A 14,029-nucleotide genomic window follows, 5' to 3' on the forward strand; every position below is an offset into this window, starting at 1 on the left:
CCTTTAATGAGGTCTGCAGGCTTTCATTGACCTGGTATCCCTGACCCAGATACCTTTTTTCATCTACATTTGAATATGTACAGCAACCTCCTTATCGCTCTGGTGCCTAATCTAATTGGCTTCACATGAAGAAAAGCCACCCACGGAGCCCCAGCCAGCCCACAGCAGGTTGTCAGCACCGGGACACCAGGGGTCCCATGCTCCACGGCCAACCATGAAAAGCCCATCTTTTTACAAGATGTGGGCTCATCCCGCTAATGCTGGCAGCCCTAAGATGCCTCACTTTCCCCTATTCAGCTTTCCAACTTGCCAACTTCCTCATCTTTACAGTGAAGAGTCGTGATTTGCTTTCCTAATACTCATAACCTGTTGCTTCACATCCTTTGTGTCAGCTTAATATTGGAGAGCAGGAAAATGGGAAGAATAATTAAATAGATTGATGTTCAGCTCGCCAAGGATGAGGAAGTCAAGGGTCAGCTTTGTTGAAATTAGGAAATAAAAGAGGCCTTTGTGTCCCCTAAGGAGGATCTTTATAATAAAACAATTTTTCAAAGTGTATTTTTTCTTATATTTATTATAGCTTCTTTTTTTTTTTTTTTTTTTTTTTTGAGCCTTTCAGATTGTCTTCTTGTTGTTCCTTTTAAGCAGGGTTTTCAGCTCTCTTCTGTCTGTCTCGGACTCTCAGCATTCCCTGAAGAATCCTGACTCTTACAAGGTAAGTTTTCCTGTGAATGATTTTCATAGTTTATTGCCATGGCCTGAAGGGTAAGAAAAGACTATGCTTTTGGTTTAGTGCTCTAAGGAATTTCACGGAGATCCTTAGTTGCAAATCACCCACTTAAAATAATGAAAGCACAACCTAAGTGTTTACTCACAGGGGTTCAACACTCTTCTGCTCGCTAGAACGCCTGGGGCACCCGGGGTGCTGGGACCTGCCTGCTGGGTTAGGAGGAGTTAATTAAATTACCTTGTATTTAGTGTTAATTTTGTCCTGGGCTTGTTAGATAATGGACAACAAGCCTGGACTTGACTGGAAGCTTCAGCCTGGGCCTGAACAGAGTCTCCTGGGCGGTCCTATTGTCAGATTAATTGAGTTGACATCTTGGTTGCGATTAGTTACAAATGTGGTTCCAATATTATTTCAACAGGTGTCAACTTGGGGGCTGTGGTCAAAAATCACACCACCTGCTGAAGGAGATGGCGGTTCCGCCACCCAGGGGCTGGCATGACTGTGTCTTGTCCAGCTGGGAGAAGGGAAGGGAAGGTTGGGAATGTTTCTGAAGAGCCATCACTTGCAAGAGAATTCAAGACTTAAACAGGTTAAGATGTCAGTTCGGCACTCACTGGTTCCACGTTCAGCTTAAAGGAGGTCTGGTGGTGATAGAGGAAAGTATTGAAGATCTTTCTCCTGTAGGAGTGAACACTTCTGATCACTGATTGCAATTCGCTTTAGGAAGTGGGTTGTAAGAAGTCCTAATTAGAGTGAAATTACATTTCCCCATAGTGTTGTGGTCCCTGACCCATACAGACCTACAGGACTGTAATTCCCAAAGTAGGGGGAGCGTTTGGATCTTCCAGGCACCCTTGATGGCCAGCACCTGGACTCAAATGCTATTTTCCATCCTCACTCCCAAGTCCTGAAGGCTTTTCTCATTCAAATGAGAAAGCATCATCATGTAAATGTAAAAGACTCTCAAAGTCATTTCCCCTTGTTTTAGACCAAACACAAGGCATGACCCAGTGGAAGTACGCTTGGCCCTTGGACAACGCAGTGTTTGGGGGTACTCTGACCCTACCCTCAGCGCAGTGGAAAACCCATGTATAGCTTTTGCTTCCCCAAAAGCTCAACTACTAAAGGCCAACTGTTGACTAGAAGCCTTACAAATCACATAAATAGTCAGCTGACACGTATTTTGTATGTTATATGCATTATATATACAAGTCTATATATAAGTATGCTAGAGGCAAGAAAATGTTATTACAAAATCACAAGGAAGAGAAAATACATTGACAGTACACTACTATAGTTACAAAGCAACACATCCCCATATACCTGCCCCCCAACCCCCATCCTGTGCTTCTGAAAGGGGCTCCCAGTAATGACAGCGCCCGGGCCGCGCCACGGGGAGGTCCCATGCCCTGGAAGAACGTCTGCCCTTTGAAGCTTTGACTGAACCAAACAACACCAGCTCCTGTGTGAATGAGAAGAATGAGCCTCTGCCCTTTGGAAATTCAACACGAACTTACCATTTTCACAGACTGCTTAGTGCAGTTTCCACATGTTAACTGTCCAGTAAGTGACGGGCTGTGCGAAGGTCTCTGCATCAGGGCAAATCAAAGCATGTTTTCTCTTTCCTGATAAGCCTAGGATGACATCGACACAATCTACAGGGAGGTTGGTTAGCTCTTCCCATCCGATGAATCAAACAGATTCATAGTGACGATAAGGCTGTCGCAGAATACCCTGGTAGAAGTAAGTCCTGAAAGGTCGACCAGAGATCCGCGGACAGCTGTAGGCCTAAGAGCCTGTGGGTCACACAAGGGACCTCAGAGCCAAATTGTGTTCCTTGCCCAGCCTCGGAGGAAAAGCCTTGAGCACGTGGAGCTGGGCTGTCCATGGGAAAGATGTGGGGCGGGCGTGCTGGCTGGGGTCCTAAGCAAGGCGCCAGGAGCCCCAGTGCCTGGAATTTCTACAATAGCTTCCTGCAGTGGCCACGAGCCCAGAGCAGCTGGCGGCAGGAGACGGGGAGGGAAAGGGAATGAGCGATGGCTGTGGTGAGTAAACTGCCATCCAACGCCCACCCCCCAACACACCCACACACCCACATGCGGATGTCTCAGCCATCCGTCCACGCATGAGCAGACAGTGATGGGGGAACGCCTGGCTTTGCCATAGTCTCACGTCCCTGCCCCAGGCTCTCTGGACACGCAGAATCACGTGTTGGGCGGAGGGTGGGAAACCAGCAGAAGTCAGGACATGGTCCCCACCATTTGGAAGAGCTAAACTGGGGCCCAGGTCTTCAGAAACAAAATGCCACTATATACAAAGACTGAATGGTGACAGGTGGCCCCATTACGAAAGAATTCACAAAGCTTCATTTCTGATAATTGCCTGGAGACTGAAATATAACGATCCCATTTATTCCATCAGCAAGAGTTGGTATGGCTTGTAAGAATGAGCCTCCTCCCTTTGAAAATTCACCAGGAGCTCAGCATTTTCACATACTGGCTAGTATAGTTTCCACATGTCAGTTGTCCAATAAGTAACTTCCTGAGCAAAGATCCTGATAAGCCTAGGACAAAATTAACATAAAATATGATGATAAGAAAAGATAACTTTTCTTATCACACAGATTAAATAAATCTAAGATGGAGAGAGAATCATCACAGAATGCCCTAGTAGAAAAAAATCTTGAAGTAATAATCTATGTTTGCAGACTAATGAATATAGACCTTTGGAGTTAACATCACCTCATATGTAACATGCGTATCATTTATATACATAAAATCACACATTCATGCAATAAATACGATATTTATGTAGACACTCTATACCTATATAATAAAAAATTAGAAGTCTATTCTAACTATCCTGAAGTCAGGTTTTTTTTTGTTTTTTTTTTTTAATTTTAAAATATTTTATTTATTTATTTGACAGAGATCACAAGTAGGCAGAGAGGCAGGCAGAGAGAGAGGGAGAAGTAGGCTTCCCGCCAAGCAGAGAACCTAATGTGGGACTCGATCCCAGGACCCTGAGATCATGACCTGAGCTAAAGGCAGAGGCTTAACCCACTGAGCCACCCAGGTGCCCCCTGAAGTCAGGTTTTTATAACTAAATTGTTTTCTGGTTTTCTATCACCTGTAAAGTGTATTTGTTTGGGTAAGATCTTTTTTTAAAGATTTTATTTATTTATTTGATAGAGATCACAGGTAGGCAGAGAGGCAGGCAGAGAGGGAGGGGGAAGCAGGCTTCCCGCAGAGCAGAGAGCTCGATGTGGGGCTCTATCCCAGGACCCCGAGACCATGACCCGAGCCAAAGGCAGAGGCTTAATCCACTGAGCCACTCAGGCGCCCCTGTATGGGTAAGATTTTAACCGCTGTAATTTGATATTTCATTGTTTGCCATCGAATCCACAGCCCATCTGGAATGAATGAGAAGAAAAATGAGCAGGAGAATGAATGAAGTAAACTAGGTGCTGGGGTGCCGCCCGCGGCCGATTACTCTCCTGGGAGTGAACAGTCTCTTACAGAGTCCAGTTCACCCTCTGCTTCCTTCCATCTCCTCATTCTAGATTGATATGGAGACATTTTCCAAGAGGAGAATACGTCCTAGAGAAAGCACTATTTGAAAAGTATTTAATGATATTCCCTGAAGTTACTTGGCCAAATACAACTGAATCTTTATAACACAAAGAGAAAACAGAATTATTTACTCATTCAGTATTTATTAGTTTGGAAACAAGGACACAGTCCCTACGCACAACGGAGGGCCAATGTTTGCTTTATCAAGGTACCTGCTTGTGCTCCATGAGAAGACAAGAAGGAGAGGCTCACAGTTCCCCAGCTAAGGCTGGTTCTTTACAGAATAATTTCTTATGTTTTAGGGAGAAATTGATTCTGATAACTGATGTTGGTTCAACATGGATCTGAAATGATTTATGGAAGAGTTTTCTGTCTCAGCACAGGCATCTCTAAGAGTATCCTCACCGATCGCTGTCAAATCCTGTGGAATCCCGGACACTAAGGAGAACAGAAGGCAGCAGTGCTGCGGGGAGGGGAGTGAGAGCGCCGTATCTGAGCTCAGGCTTGGAGACAGGACGGGCTAAGCCTGGGCCACACCAGCCTCACTTAAAATCCAAAGCAAGTCACACATGGGGCAGCCACAAGATGGAGTTTCAGGTACAGGCTGTGAGTGAGACCAGGGAGCCTGAAATGGAGCTCCAGGATGTGGGAATCTATGGTTGCAGGGTTCTACACAAGCCAATCCATTAGCCCAAACACCAACCCCACGGGCTAGCACTCTGCTGCTCCTGGGGATTTTGAATGCTCTAGCATTTTCCTTCCAAAAGCCGAAGACTTTGAATCCAGGTAGGCTTTGAGCTATTACACTTCATTTAGGAAGTAAGATTAATTGATTAATTAAGATTAATGATGGGGCATGGGGCAAAGGAGTGGAGGGAGGAGGATGCAAGGGGCAGCTGAGAGGGAAGGACATGGGGACCCGTGTTTACTGAACACCTACTATGTGCCAGTCACTGTGCTAGACCTTAGTTATTGTTTCTAAATGCTCACGAGAACGTTTTAAGATGGACATCACTGTCCCTGTTCACAGATAAGGAAATTGAGGTTTCCAGAGAATGAGTAACTTGTCATTCACATCTCTCGGAGTGGCCACGCTGGCCTTCCCACTGACAGCACCTGACCCAGTATATGTTTCTTCCACTCTGCCATGAGGATGCTCCAAAGACACACCTCACATTCCCACCTGTGATCCGGCCTGGGTCCCCCACCCTCTCCCAAGCTCCCTTGGAGGAGTCAGGATGGGAGTGGGGAGGTAGGTGACTGGCTCCAAGGAAGATGTCCAGGGATGACCCTAAGGGAAAGAGAGGTTTCCTTTCTTCCTTTCTTCCCCCACATCTCTGTCCACCACTCCAAAACCACCATGTAAAGATACATGGTAAACCATGTAAGATACAATGCAAATAAAAATAGGGCAAGAGCTAGAATAGGGCAAGAGGTTGAAGCACAATCTCAAAGCAGGAGTTCTAGAATCAGCATCTAACCAGATGGCCAACTCTAACTCCTCTCATAGGGAAAACTTGGGAGACTTCCTCGATTCACAAAGTTATAGGCTTATGTCTCTTAGGCTGAATGCTCCCTGAGAACAAGAACTATGTCTGCTCAACTTCCTGCTGAGTGTGATAGGCCACGCATGTTAGCAGATCTCAATAATTTCCCAGCAAATATTGATGAAATGAGTGAAGGAAGACAAATCTGTCCTTCTTCAGCTTCAAGCCAAAAAAAAAAAAAAGCCTGAAATCACTCATTGTGGATTTCCGGGGCCCTCCCCTGTAGATCCTGTCCCCAAGGAAAGAAAATCTCCTTGCATATTTCCGATAGCTTCTAGAGCATTCTGTTCCTACCTGAGCCAAGCAAGGCCTGTGATATCCTTAGGACACCAGTGAACTGCCAGAGTAGACCAAGTTCAATGTCCCCCCCCCCCCCCCGGTACAAAGACAGACAAGTACAGCCCCAAAGATAGTTTATATCAAATGCGCACATGTTAACTGAACCGCTGTTTCTAGGGGCATGCTGAGAGCTTTCCTCTTGCTTTAAGAAAGGTCTGGGTAAAGAAACTCAGAGATGGCCCAAAGGCCGAAGACTAAAAAGGGGCCAGCCATAATTTACTTCTTATCTGACTAGGAGCTGTCTTGGACAGACCGAAGTCATTAGTTGAGCAGGCTTGGGTGGGAGGAACCTCTCAGGTACCTGGTACAGCAAGTCTGGAAGAGGCAGGCATCGGAATGAGCAGCTCCTGAATCTCAAAACGAGAATTACCGGGTCAGAAAAACTCAACACATGCCGTGCCGTCCCTCCCTCCCACCTCCTTGGAGCAACATGTGCCCTTAAACAAAAAAACGAAAAAGAAAAAAAAAAGTGGCACAGATAAAAATCACATCCATTTACCGCACTGTCTTTTCCATAGTTTCGAAAGAAAGGCCTTTATCACCCCCTGAATTAGATCTGTGATTTTTTTTGAATGACTCGTATAATAATTAGACTGTGAAGATGTGCCGTTAATCCATTTAAAGGTGTAAAGAAGTCCATTTAATGAACATTATAGTCACATTAGACTTGGAAACATCCAACTCTTTTGTTGAATAAAAAGAAGTTCAATGAGATTAACTTCTCTGAGTTGGTTTTAAAGAGTAATCAAACATGTCTCCCTCTGATAGTGTACGGTGCCTTCTCGCATGGATTCTGCATACCAATGTCGGCCGGCCCGGAAGGGTGAGAATAAGGCCGCCGGACCTCACATTTCAGTTAAATAATTACAAATTAAAGAGGATCACTCCTACTTTCTATATTCGCTATAAAGTGATAAGAGGCTGAACTCCTTGAACTCGTAATTATGTAACAGAAACGTTAATCTTCTGGTCTGGAGTTCTCTCCTGCTGCATTAAACCTATTCTTACAATGATCAAGTTTACTACTTGACACAGAGATATTTCTACCGGGAGACCTGTGAATACTTGATTCTATCATATTTTGACCGCGAATGGGGTAATAGATTCTGTTTTCAAATCTCCTGTTGTGTCACATCTCCGGATGAGGCTGTCCAGGACACCCGCTTCACTCCAGGGCTCTCTGCTCTGATTTAGAGTGGGTCAGAATCCAGATGTCCTAGCTAACTCTGGGGCTATTTTTAAAAGGCCAGACTTTAAAGCAGAAACGGACACGTTGGGAATAATCCCAGATTCGATGAAAAAGATGCTACATCCTAGTTGCGAGACTGTCAGTATCCCTTCTGCAGAGAATTCCCACTGTGGGTCCAGAGTTTATCCAGGAGATGGGATTGGTCTGATTGAATCTATTAATTAGCCTCTTCTCCCTTGGGCACCTGACTTACTACCCTCTCTTTAGCTTGGGACTGTGCATTTTACCCTATACATTTGCTCTGCATTGTCTACAGTTGTTAAGAATTTGAAAACAAGCAAACAAACAATTGAGATGTGTAATACTGTGCATTAGATTTCAGAAGGCAAAGGGTACAGAGTTGCCCTTACAAAGGATAAGAAAACCTCGGTAGGAAGAAAGGACAAGCATAGGAAGAGCTGGTTTAAATGTGAAATTAGATTGTTGGCTTGGGAAGAGCATGTCAGTGGCCTCCTGTCCCCTAGTTTTGCGCCTAATGCCTCCTGCTCCCCGGTGACAGTGACAGATGGCTGTGGAGATCCTCTAAACCAAACTGCTAACCAGCACTGTGTTAGATCTTTTTGTAGTTTAGGAAACAAAGCTGATAAGATCAAGAGGCAACATAATCCTGGGTAATGTGGTGTGATCTGTCTTGTATAGCGTAATTGGGCATGGTGCAGACATCATACCTGAAGCCGGCCGTGCTATTTGTAGGACTGGAAGGGAACACTTACTGCAGTTTAAAAGCAATTTGGCTTAAAATAATAATAATAATAATGTGATGCGCCTTCCAGGGGCCGGGGCAGTGCCTATGGCTGATCAGCTAAGACAAGCTCAGAAATCAAGCCTGGAGACGGGAAGGCAGGCAACCAGAATATCACTTTTCACTTCTGTTTTGCTCTAGCATGTTTCCAGTCCTTAGAGGCAGACGTCCAAGAAAAGGGACGAAACAGGGAGAACGTGTTCCAGAAGGTCACCGTGAGATCACAGCCTTTCACCAGCCTTCCAACAGGACCAAGGGGAATACTGCCTCAGGCCTCCCAAAACCCTCGGAAAGGAGGCAGAAGAACATTATGTTTTGTTATTTGTTGCTCTTACTTTTCTTCATCCTGAGGTTCTGTTCAGAGCACTTAAGACTCATACTAGGTAAGACAAAAGGGCAAGATGTTTAGTCTCCAAGTGAGCTCAAACGGCAAAAGCAGAGGACAAGTGGGTGTGTATGCAGTTCCCAAACCGATCGCCTGTGGGTAAAACATGACATGTTGTTTCGTCAGTCCCTGTCTGGGTTTTTCATGTTGTTGAAACTGATTTTGAGGTCTAGGTGCCCCTAGGATGTTCATCAGTGATGAAGCTTGCTAATATCACCAAAGTTCAGAGCTATTCAGTAACTGCTTTATTCCATCTGAAGTTTAAAATTACACATCGATGAAGAATATCTATAAGATCTTCCAAACAAACAAAAAAAAGGCATACATCCAGGGTTGTATCGATTCATATGAAGAAAACGTGTGAGAATGGTTTTACTGCAGGCGGCTCCTAAGCAATATGTCCCCTTCCCCCTTTCACTGAAAGGATCATTTAAATGTGAATACATTTTGGGGGGATAGGTTATTAGATGTTGTTCACAGTGCACAAATAATTCTACTCCTTGGGTCCATTTCAGGGTAGCTCTGGACATTCCTCAACAGGAGAATAAGGTTATGAAAATCAAGCAAATGCAAAGAGCAAAAATAGTTTGTCAATGTGCTACCCCAAGCTTGCCCAGAGATAATTATCATTGCTTATAAATACATGTTGGAGGTTTGCTTGAATACGTCTTTGTGAAAAAGAGAAAAGTTATTATCTTGAAAGGAACTAAGTAGCGCCTAGAAATCGCGATCATGGTCTGGAGTGAACTAATCACTTTATCCTCATCCCTGAACACATTTACCCACCTCCTAATTCTTCACCTAATTAGAGGGAAATGCAGAGCTGTCCTGGTCAGGGAGGTAGGGATTAGGGTTAAGAAAACACTTGTATTTGGAACCCCCTACCTCCCCTGGTCAGTGTGAAAGATTCTCAAAGAATCTCCCAGCCTAGCTAATCCATGACCCTCAGCAGGGAGGAAGTGTTAACAATTTAGTTTAAAACTCACACTCTCAGACAAATGCATCAAAAACGGCTTTTCTCCTTTGATTTGTAGGTATTAGTTGTTTTTCCAGGCCCCATTAAGGACTCTTCATCCTGTAGGCAAGGGGCATTAAGCCCTAGCAAGTTAGAGTTGTTCCCAGCTCTGTGTTATTCAAAGGCAATTTACACTAATTATTCGAGTCCACAGAGCTACCCACATTAGCGGAATGAACCATCTCAGCAGGTAAAAGTACTTTTGAAATGTTAATTTATTACTAAGGTATAAAAATATCCTTGAATTAACGTTAAAAAATAATAGCCACATTCAAGGATGAGACGGAGACATTCTGTACCCCCCCTTTTTTTTTATTTTCACCAACTCCTTGGTAATTACTTGTCTTTTACAAACTCGAGTTGTCAAGGCAAATGGCCATGCATTCTCTGACATTATGGTTAATACAAAGCTCTTGCCTCGTTCGGTGCATTTTTCTATCCCTTTTTCCAAGGGAAGCCAATGAATCCCCTAGCCTGGCTGCATTCAGGAGCAGCCATGTGATTTTATGCCTCAAAAAATCTGCTCTTGGGTGTTGGTTGCTGTTTCTTAGTCACTGACATTTTCAATAGCCTCTTTGATATTCCGCGGCTTGTTCCAGAACAGCCTCTCTGGTCTGGAAGAAGCAGCAAGGCAGCATCCACAGTTTCTCCGGGAGCATTTGGGTATCCACCCAGCAAGGACAGACGCCTGGGCCCCAGGCTCCCAGTCTCTATCTTCCCGGGTACCAGGGCACAAACACGTCCCACCATAGTCAGTGGCTCTGGCTTGCCTTCTGGCTCGGTTTCTCTCCCCTTCCCGTGTGAGTGGGTAAGAGAAGCGGTTGGGGAAGGAGGTCCTGAAGTTAGACTCTTGCCGGATTGGGAAAGAAAGTGTCACAGAAAAAAGACCAGGCCGGCCGCGGGCTCTCCCCATGACAGGCAGTGCCAACAGCGACCCCTCCTGGTGACCTAGAGGAGTCACAGGGTGTGACTTGTCCTCGAGGTGACTCTCCCTTCCTTCTTCATTCATTCCCGAGGCCAGCATTTACACGGGAAAATGGGAGAAACGATCTCTGCCCTCAGGCTTCTCAGAAGACCATAAGGGCGATGAACTTGAGAAGCTGTAACAGAGATTTTAAGGAGAACAAGCATCACGGTCCACAAACACAGGAAACCGCTTACAAAAGTAAAACAAAGATTGACTAAGCAGAAGGAAAGAGAATCCAAAATTGAAAAGAGAGCAGGCGCTGAGGGACACAATGGCACAGCAGACTCAGACTCATGTATCCCCCATCCTAAAAAAAAAAAAAAAAAAAAGGATTTGATCATCCCCAGTGTATGTATAAATATTAGTAATGCTTATTTTATTTCTTTGCTTTTTGATCAAAACATGTTAATCCAGTATTTTCTTTCCTCATCCCAATGGACTGTGGACAAGGTAATATACCCCAAAGCTGATGGGCCCTTGGAAATCCAAGGCCTGCCCCCAAAGATCCTCCTGTCGATCTGAGTAAGGCATAAGTGCATCCACTTCGAGCAAAGCCAGAAGCTTGATCACTTGCCAAGAGCTGTGACCTAACTAGGTCAGAAGGAGGTGAACTGCCATTACATGGGGAGCCTGGGCAACCAGTAGATGGACAAATGTGCCCTCTCTGTCCCCTGGGGGGACCTAGGCCTGCACCTGCTAGCATCTTTACCCTCCTGTCTCAGAGTCAGTGCATTCAGCACACCTGAGAGCATGTATTATAGACCCTAGAGTCTAGAACACAGCCAGAAACACATGAGAGCACCCATAGGTCAAATCTAACATAAAATGTAACAAAAATAAATTTCAGCATAAATTTAAAAATATATAGGCCACCACAGAGCTGAAAACTGATTTGTGTATTCAAATTATCTGTTAAGCACAGATTTGCATAGATCCTTTACAAATCCCAGCACTACACACACATAGGCACACCTGAACTTTAACCATGACCCAAGCAGTTCTAGAGTGATTAGGAACCCGGATTGGATGCCCACAAGATACATGATAGAGCAGATACTACCAGGAGCCAGGAATCATAGTGACAACTCTCTTTGCAAGATTTTGTCCCAGGACTAGGATTGGTACTTAGGTCCCTGAAAATAATGTACTCCTTTAGATTCTAGAAATGATTAACAGAGTCAGGATACTTCATGTTGTCTCAACCATCCATCCATCCGTCCGTCTGTCCATCCACCAATCCATCCACCCAACAAATATTTACTAGTATTGAATATCAGTGCTGTGTCAGGCATTCACACACAGTATAATGAGAAATGATAATGAGAAAGAATGTATGTCACCTCGTGTTTAAATGTTTCGGGCCAGGGGCGCCTGGGTGGCTCAGTGGGTTAAGCCGCTGCCTTCGGCTCAGGTCATGATCTCAGGGTCCTGGGATCGAGCCCCGCATCGGGCTCTCTGCTCGGCAGGGAGCCTGCTTCCTCCTCTCTCTCTGCTTGCCTCTCTGCCTGCTTATGATCTCTCTGTCAAATAAATAAATAAAATCTTAAATGTTTCGGGCCAGACGATATAGTAGGAGATGGAGCATCTAAGATAATTGTACAGAATTACCTTACTAGAGCTGGAAATCTCATTCTCGACCAGTGCTCTCTTCACATCAGGTGTTCAAAATGCCTTTTTAAATCAAATTATCCCACTATGCCCATTTCTATTTGGAGAATAAGTTTAAAAATAATCTTATTTACTTGGAAATGATAACTCAGATGCTATCTGAACTATTTTTTTTTTTTTAAGAAATGTGTGCTGTTTTATAGATGGTGTAACTGGATAGGGTATAAATAAGGAGGGGGGTGGATTTAAGGTACAGGGTAATGTTGAAATGCTTAGAGAACAAATTGCTTCCAATACTTTCATAATACACCTCTGCCTCCAAATAATGGATAAGAAATCAAAAACCAGTTGATTTAATCGTGTGCCCAAAGGACCTTTGAAGACCCAGCCCAGCTTTAATTACCGAACATCCGTGGAAGTAAGAATAGTACATTCCCATAAAAAATTTCTATGGTTCAAAGTATTCGCTAGTTAATCTGGTTGCCCCTTCACCACCACCATCATTTAGTCTGAATTAATGAGGATAGATTCACTAATGAAAGCCAAGAATGTTCTTCATTCTGATGAGACAATACAGTCATGGGGAGCAGCTCCGCAAAATAATTTCCACGGCGTATGCGGAGAAGCTGCAGGTTCTAAAGGGGACAGTGCCTCGCTCAAGGCTTATGATCAGAGGGGGTGAAATGAAGTTAGAACTGAGAGTTTTTTTACTTTAAAAAGCATAAAGAAGCAACACTTTTTTTTTTTTCTAGATGGAAAGACATATTGAAAAATGCACTGTGAAATTAAATCCTTGAATATCTTTAAGGAATCTTTCATTATCTTTGGACTGATGCAAAAATTGAAGCCTTGCCTAGGCAAGAACCAACACACAGGTGTAGAAAATACAATGTGTGTTGAGAAAGGTGGTATTTATAGCATGCATTTTATATATGTAATCCACATACAGATACCTTTAAAATGGCTTCAGGAGGTAACTACATAGGATTTCTGTGAAACTCCTGGGTTTACTGGCTATTGTGTCTTGAAACTCCATTCAGACAGAGAGGCAGCACGATTCAGTTAAGAAAGCACGAGGCTTGAAGTCCAGAGGCTCAGCCCTCCCCCCAGACTCAGCTCCATCACTAGCCACTAAGGTGACTGTTGGCGAATCTCTTAGCCTCGCTGGGAAATATAGGTTTGATTGGCTTGGCCTCTGAGGGCTTTGTCAGCAGTAAAATCATCAGACTCCATATAGGAAGCATTTGATACCGCCGTCAGAGAGGAAAGCTGTGTATGAAAGCAAGGGTTTCCAAAAAATAGACATACTATGGGTTTTTATTTATTTATTTAGACCAAAGACGGAAAAACATAGTTTTGTTTCAAGTACATGGACCCACACATGAACACACACAGACCCATACAGTAAGCGTTCTCTGGTGCCCAGTGGTGTTTTCCCAGCTGAATAAAATGTGGCTTCGCAGGCATTCAGATCACATTGCGTTCGTGTACCCTGTACCAGGCTGCTGGCTCTAGACAGCCCTTAATTCTAATTAATCCAAGTCCAGCTGCAGCCGTGGGTGGAGGAAGAAAGACTAGAAACGAAGAAAGAAAATGAGACGTTAGCGCAAATGCCTATCACATTGTGAATATCTATTCATCTGCAGAGAATTAATGATAGTGAATATGCAAACAGATGTTTCTCTCATTAAATTGTATATGCAAATACTACTGGTAGGAGTGGTAATGTTGTCTCGGGGTTGAGAGATCGTTGAGGGTAATTAAAGGTTAATCCAGTTTTCAGTTCACAGACTATTCGACAAGAGTGGTTGTAAAGAAAAATTGTCACTTAACCTTCAATTCATTACCAATGGCACATGGATTTTCGACTAAAAT

This window comes from Lutra lutra, chromosome 14, assembly GCF_902655055.1.
Source record: "Lutra lutra chromosome 14, mLutLut1.2, whole genome shotgun sequence".
Lineage (NCBI taxonomy): Eukaryota > Metazoa > Chordata > Mammalia > Carnivora > Mustelidae > Lutra > Lutra lutra.